Source organism: Odontesthes bonariensis, chromosome 21 (genome assembly GCF_027942865.1).
Source record: "Odontesthes bonariensis isolate fOdoBon6 chromosome 21, fOdoBon6.hap1, whole genome shotgun sequence".
Classification (NCBI taxonomy): Eukaryota; Metazoa; Chordata; class Actinopteri; order Atheriniformes; family Atherinopsidae; genus Odontesthes; species Odontesthes bonariensis.
Window position 1 is genome coordinate 22692752 of NC_134526.1, and position 7690 is coordinate 22700441.

Here is a 7690-nt window from a genome sequence, read left to right on the forward strand (position 1 = left end):
TCCTTCTCGTCTTCCCTGCACACACTCGTAGCCTGCGCTCATTCAAGCAGTCCACTGTACGATCCAGGCCATTTAGCTTTATGGCGCCCCTCAGTTTCAAATCCCCACACATTACATTAACCAAAACCGATTGGGATCTCAGTCCTGTGTTTGTGATGCCGCCATGCAACCGTATTACATAATAATTGCCCAGTAATTGCAAATGTTCATAATGTGCCAGTTTAATTGCAATAAACGGGATGAATCCAGTGCTCAAGGACCCGCTGTGCAATCAAAGGAGCCAAACCAGCCCCGCTGCTGTTTTTGTTTGTGTGTGTTTCATGGAATTCAAGACTTTTTTTTTTTTTTTTTTTTTTCATAGTCGTTTTTGGCTGAGACCTTGAGTGTTTATAGTTTTCAGTTAACCCTTCCCAGGAGTCCCCTGATTTTTGTTCATTAATTAATTTTTTATTTCTCCGTGTCTTGTTCTAGTGGATGTCTCCCTCCTATTTTTATTTATTTTTTTTAAACAATTTTGGGTAGGCGAGTATGTAAGGCAGCTTGAGTATTTGGTGTAAACGCATTGTCAAGCTGCTGATGGTTTGTTGACATTTGTGCTGCTGGTGCACTCTGCAGTGAAGAGGACACCTGCAAAGACAACGTTTTCCATCAGCAAGCTCTTGTTTCTACCCAGCAGCAGCCTAATCCTCTCTATTCACACAGGTTATATCTAAACAAGGGCCAGGTATAGTTTCTGTTTATAGATGGAAAATGGCTGTAAATGGTCCTCTGTCTACTGGAGGTCGGCCGGTGTTTCCATCACCAGATTGAGACCATCTGTCCCCTCCCCCCCCCCCCCCCCCCCCCTTGCGTCTGAGAGCAGCAGCGGTAAGACCTGCTGAAATGTAAATGCACTGAGGAGACAAGGCCAAGAATTTTTAATTTAGTTTTTTTGTCCCACAGACTGAAATGTTGCAGTGGCAGCAGAATATTTAACAGTGAACGCCATGGATCAAGAATTCAGAATCATGCAGTTGGGTGTTGGGATTGAATTTTTATATTTATATATATATATATATATATATATATATATATATATTTTTCCAGTTAAAGGGTGTTTTTAATGCTAAGTGCTCTTTTTTGCTGTGTTTCCCAGAGCTCGTCTCCCAGTCTGAAATGATGTTGCATCCCATTTCCTTGGATGTTGACCAGTTATCGACTCATTTCCTTTTTCTAAATTCCTGTCGCGGCAGTTGTGGGAAACGTTAAGCACACCAGCGAGCTTTTTCCCCCTTTGTTGCGTAAACTGAGATGCAGGCTGGAAACACTGTTGTGTGACATCAGTTAGCCATAGTTGTAAATAGTTATTAAACTCCATAGAAGAAGCTTAGAGGTTTGAGCAAATGGTGTGGAACAAGTCTGTGTTCAGTGAGACAAAAAAAAAAGCATCCCTTATCTGTGAGCGTATTCACAGAGGGAGGAGCAGGCGATGGCAGTGAGACGCATGTGTGTGTTGTGGTGAGTCCGGAGAAAGGACGGTCAGTAGAAACAGATGAAAACGGCTCAAGTTACATGGGAAAGGTGAACTAAACAGGCACAGTCTCTAAGGAGGAAAGCAGTGTTTTGTCTTTTTCAAAGGTTAGCTGAACTCGCTGTTTGTGCGTATGTGAGCGTAGCGGCGCAGGCGGGAGGATTGAGGTCCGTGTATGTAGGAGCATGTGATTGTGCTTAGTGCAGTTAGGGCTGGGGTTTCCCCCTGGGACCGTGCACAGATGAAAGGAAGAGATTTATTCCAACCACAACGCATTCATACACGGTTGGATAAATGTGGCAACCCTCCCTTCACTTGTTCTCCTCATTCCATAATACACACACAAACACGCACACGCAGCAAACCTGTAATAATTCATACAGGCTAGGGATATCTGTACCTTGTCTTCCAAAGCGCTTGGTTAGTGTTTCTGTTTAAATTAATGTGGCAAGTGTGTGTGTGTATGTTTATATTAGATCAAGACACAGACCTGTGTGTGTGTGGATGAAGCTCGGACACATCCCCGCTCAGATTAATTGAATCCTTCAGGAGAGAAAACAGCCCTCCTTAAGAGAATGCACAAAGCACTGCTGCCCTGCTACAATAAACCTGTCAGACACAGACAAACGACACACACACACACGTATACAACACTCACACACAGCTGTCAAACATGAGAGCGATAGGACACTGTATGTGTGTGTGTGTGTGTGTGTGTGTGTGTGTGTGTGTGTGTGTGTGTGTGTGTGTGTGTGTGTATCTGAGAGAACAAGCATGCCGTGGCATGTTGAAATACCCAAAGCATTAGCTAAGTCATTCCCTCTGCCAGAAGCCTCCCTTTAACACAAACAACAGCCTCCAGCACCCAGAGGTCACACACTGCATGTTTGGCTGCTTGTTGAGTCTCTGCGTGTTCCATTACATAAGCCGAATGATATTCCTCTCAGGACATTTAGGTGAAATTTCCGAATGTGTAGCGACATGAAATAAACACACAGGGCAGGTTTGACGTGCTGGGGAAGGCGACATTCAGCTCCCTCTTAACTACACGGTGTGTGCTGTTTGCCAAGCACAAAGCTGACCAGCGCAGTTGACATCTGTATTTAGTTTAAAATCACCCTGCAGGGTTGACTGAGGCTACGGCTACACGGAAACGAAACAAGGTTTTTTTTTTTTTTTTTGAACGGGTACGAAAATTCTTGCAACCACACGGCAACGCTGCTGTAAAGACTCAGGTCCAGACGAAAACGGATGAAAACGATGCAGTACACACGCCACGCTGTGAGACAATAGAGAAGTCTCACAGCGTCAACGTTTGACTGACGCAAAAGCGTTTTCGCTGTAATAATGGAAACGAAACGACCTCGTTTTCAAACTTTCCCCCTCTGGAACCCGTTCTCAAAAACTATCGTTTTGGGGTAGTGGGAACGTCGGCTCCGTGTGGCCGCGACAGCGAAACGATAAGAAAAAGTATCGTTTACAGTGAAAAACGTTTTCGTGTAGCCGCAGCCTCAAACAGCCTCGCAGTGTAGTGTGGGAAAGTTCGGTTGCGTTTCTACAGTCATATGACACTTTGTTGTTATTGTTTTCATGATTAAACTGTTTCCTGTCGATAAGCATGTCGGTGGTTTTGTGTTGACACAAATTCTCACTTTCTAATAAATGTTAAACCACGATTCAACCTCTTCTGTGCCACAGCTGCGACTATAGTCTCTGTATCCGCCTGAATATGCACGGTTATCTGTGTCGCCACCCCACCACGCTCGCCATTTTGTCTGTGACACTTTGTGATTTTTTTTTATTTTTTATTTTTTTTGTGTGTGTGTGTGTGTGTGTGTGTGTGCGCCTGCCGAGAGACAGTGTGTGTGTGTGTGTGTGTGTGTGTTGCCATTTGCTCGTTTTGCGGAGCGTGTCAAAATAGCACCTGTCATCTTCAAAGGAGATTTGAGCGTCACTCCTGAAGTGCGTTTCCACCCAACTGTCGCAGCAACTTTTGCAAAAGTTTCAGAGGGCGAGCTGCTTTCTGACTGGTCGAGGTGGGCGAATTGGCCTTCATTTGGCTGGATTTAGGAGGCTCAGATCCATTTAACTGCTTCGTGTACAGTGTGTGCGGGATTACTGTCACACTCTTGTGGCTTACTGAGCCAGCGTTAATGTTATTAGTCACACCCTTGCCTTTCGTATTTCTCATTCACAACAAGTCTGCTGTGAATAATTGATATAATTGCAAATTTCTTAAAAAGATGACCAATTTTCAGGCATTCCAGATTCAATGATTGCAATCGTCTGCGACGTGCCGTCTGTTTCTTTTACCTTGTTCTCCGGTTAATTACAAACAACTAGGCGTGAGTCACTTTTCATCAGAAAAGAGGATTTCTTCTTTTCACATTAACAGCTGTTTGCCTCTTGTTTTGTGCATGGCTTCCTCTCCACTTCCTCCCAATGACATATATTGCTGTTGATTTAACAGTAACCAATTATTCCAAAACAGAAGTGTTGTAAAGCTCAGCAGATTTTAGATCGAGTTGTTTGTTCTAGCACAGCCAGGGATCCATGTCCAACTCCAGCCTTCCGGATATCTGTGTCAGTGAACGTTATTAATTCTGCTTATTTATTTTATGCTTTTTGCATATTATGCGTCTCCATTGCAAAGATCTAGTGGTGATACAAAGAATGACCAGCATTAGATAGCTGGTTTGTGTTCAGCTTGAGCTTCCAAACACAATCAGAAAATCAAGGTCTCCTTGATTGTTTTTTTTTTTTTTTTTTTTTTTGGAAACGCTTTTGAGTCTGTGTGAATGCGAACCTGCACATACCTTCCTTGTCCCTCTGAGGGCCTTTCATTTGACTTTACAGTCACGATTAATGGTCACCGGTGTCAGTGTGCCAGTTAACTGTGGCAGGGATGGATAGCACAACAGACTTTTACTGTTCGACTGCTTTTTTGCAGAGGATAAAAAAAAAAACAGCGATCAATAGAGACACCCCCCCCCCCAGCTAACCCTACTCTGAGTACCACTGATGGATAACAGATGGGTTTACAGAGTGTGTGTAGGTGTTTGTGTGTGTGTGTATTTGTGGCAGAGATTTTTCTCTCAAATTGTGTGTGCTTCTGTACGGGCTCCAGTGTTGTTTTTGGATTCAGTTGTGTCTCAGTTAATTTTATATTATATATATATATATACTTTTTTTTTTTTTTTTTTCCTTTACCGTGCGAGTGTGTGCCAGATGTATAGCATTGTCTCAATCATAATTGACCTCCAGCAGACCACCTTTTCTCTGATATTGAGATGCGTTTCTTGTGAGGACCTGCAAACGGAGGCTTAGAACATGTTGGGAGTCGGAGAGCTTGTTTCTTGGCAACTCGCTTATCCCAGTATGGCAAGCTAACTGTCTTGTGAACTCTGAGCCAAACACTGTGTGTGTGTGTGTGTGTGTGTGTGTGTGTGTTTGGTGGGGGGTGGGAAGGGGAGAGAGAGAGAGGAAGGAAGGAAAGGGCTGAGAGAGAGAGAGGGAGGGAGGGAGGGAGGTAATGAAAGAGTAATTCCAAAACATTTAAAGAAACATTTCCCTCTCAGCTAACATTTGGATGTTGTTTTTGGAACAAGGAGGGCAAATGTTTTGCCTCCTTTCAGCCCTCCCTCATTTTCCTCCTGTAGACTATTCAAGAAGGGAAAAAGGGATTTGGGGTTTTATTATTTTTTTTTCCTGGTCACTGGCTCAAAGCGTAACTGTTACTGTAGGAAGCTGGGTGTGTGTTTGTCGATGGGATAAAGAGCCTGTAGGCGGCTGTGATGCTGAGATTGATCCATTTTCTAGTGAGGGATCTGTGCCCCTTGGTTTGTGTGTGTGTGTGTGTTAAAGAGACTCTGGTGTTTGGCCTGAAGAAATGGAAACTGCTGACATCCTACCAGCCCTTCAACATCCTTGACAGGTGGTGGTTGTGAATGTATTCTCTGTTCGTTGAGGGGGTTTGTCTACGTTATGTTCGTCACGCAGCCACACACACACACACACACACTCGCACACACACATACACACGCAAACACACCAGGGAACAATTAGAAAGTGAATTATAGGTGAGAATGACTTGTTAGAACAACATCATTGGCAGGTAGCCTGATGCACACAGAAGCGGAGCTTTGGAAGGCTGCGGTAAAACTATATTTTGCTGCATTTTTTTTGTGATGCTTCCGTACTGTAATTAACTTGAACAAATTATTACACTGAAAACATTCAACTTCCTGAGAAGGATTTATGCCTTGGCTCTTAAAGACGTCTCTCCAGTCACTAACATAATATGATTTTTTTTTTTTTTTAATTTAAAAAATTTTTTTTTTTTTAAAGAAAAAAAGCTTTCTTAAAAAGTACGGCTCGGTAAATGTTTGGAAATTTTTTACATCTGCTTAAAGAATTGCGTGTTGGTTTTTACACTTTAACATAAGATGTCACCTTCCTGTGAAGGCCAACTGTCATCAAAAGTTCTTTCCTAAATCCAGCTTGAATGTTACGAGGATTCTATTTCTGATGGCATTTGAAATATTTACGACCTGTAATCGCCCCTCTGTTGTAGTTCTTGATAAGGACGTTTACATAACACCAGCTGTCTATTAATTCAGCTGAAATCCCCCCAAAAAACTAATCCCCCCCCCCCCCTTTTTTTCCTTTTTTTCTTTCTTTCTTTTCTCAGATGGGTGAACCCCTCAAATTGTGACTGAAAATCTCAATTAAGACCACGTGTCAGCTTGTGGTCGCTTAAAGCGTTTCCAGACTGTCGCTCTGCTCCAATAAAATCCTGATTTATTTTATTACAAAATCCCAGTTGGAGTGACGTGAAGACAACATCCGTGTTGTGAATGCAGCTGTGCTTCCATGTACGATGATCTCCCACAGAGAAAGTTGGAATCAGAAGAATGTTGAATGTGTGTTTACACAGCATCTCGACATCAGACATGCTCTGTTTATTGTGTCAGTTTTCCTTTCCGTGCACGCATGCTGGAGCAAGGATGTTGGTTTGACGAAATGGCCTTGTTCAGCTATCACTGTAGCTCGACTCCACTGAGCCTGTAACCGTATTAAAGGTTTTCGGCAGTCAGCTGTTCCTTTTGCGCTGGATCCGAACTACCTTGAACGTAATGGGATTCACAGGAAGCGAAGGACTGATAATGCAGCTGCCCACTGTTTGCTTTCTTTCTACTGTGTGAAGGCTGCTGATTCAAACCAAACACGTTTGTGGTTTTGTGCTAATTAAATGAAGCGTTCACGGGAGTCATTCCCGATGGGTGTAATGGATCGTGGGTTTGATCTTTTCGAAGGTAAAAATCCCATTGTTCTCAAGGGCTGTTTATGTAGGAGGGGCAGAGTAATGTGTGCATATGAGCTTTTAAAGGCGGATTTATTTATTTATTTATTTATTTTATTTTTTTGCAAGTGCGTGATTGTGTGTGTGTATCTTGGACATGTGTTTTTTTTGGCCTGTGTTTGCGTAGCTCCTGCAGTATCTCTGACTCAAAGGGTATTCACTTCAAACCCAAGTGTTTGCACATGTGCGTTCATACAGTGACACAGTGCAGCCACAAACACAAAGTTGCCCTCGGTACACTAACGTGCCGCACACACACACACACACACACACACACACAAACACACGTATGCATGCAAACATGAAGACACTAATAAATCCCTGTCTAATAGGGCTGGGTGTGGAAAGTTCCACCTACACAGTATTTGCAGAGAAGAGAATAAAGGCACAGTGCATTCCTACTGTGTGTGTGTGTGTGTGTGTGTGTGTGTGTGTGTGTGTGTGTGTGTGTGTATACACCTCTGTGATTAATTGGAAAGCTGCATTTGGTATTGATTTAAAATGCTGTGTGTGTGTGTGTGTGTGTGTGCATGCGTGTACAGGCGCTGTCGGACTACAGCTTTAATGTACTGATTTAGATGCAGGGGAAGCTCAGCATGCGCAGCATGTCTTCTCGATTCCCACAGGACTAATACAGAAACGCACATACACACTCAGTCCCCCCCACCCCCACCAAGCAGTACATATACAAACAGCACCCTTTCCCTACACACATGGTTAGTTTTATCAGGGTAATGGCCTGCCAGTGCGTTCAGTAATGGGCCAGGAGGGTGGTGGTGGTGGTGGTGGGGATTGACCTGAGCTACACATGAAGCCTT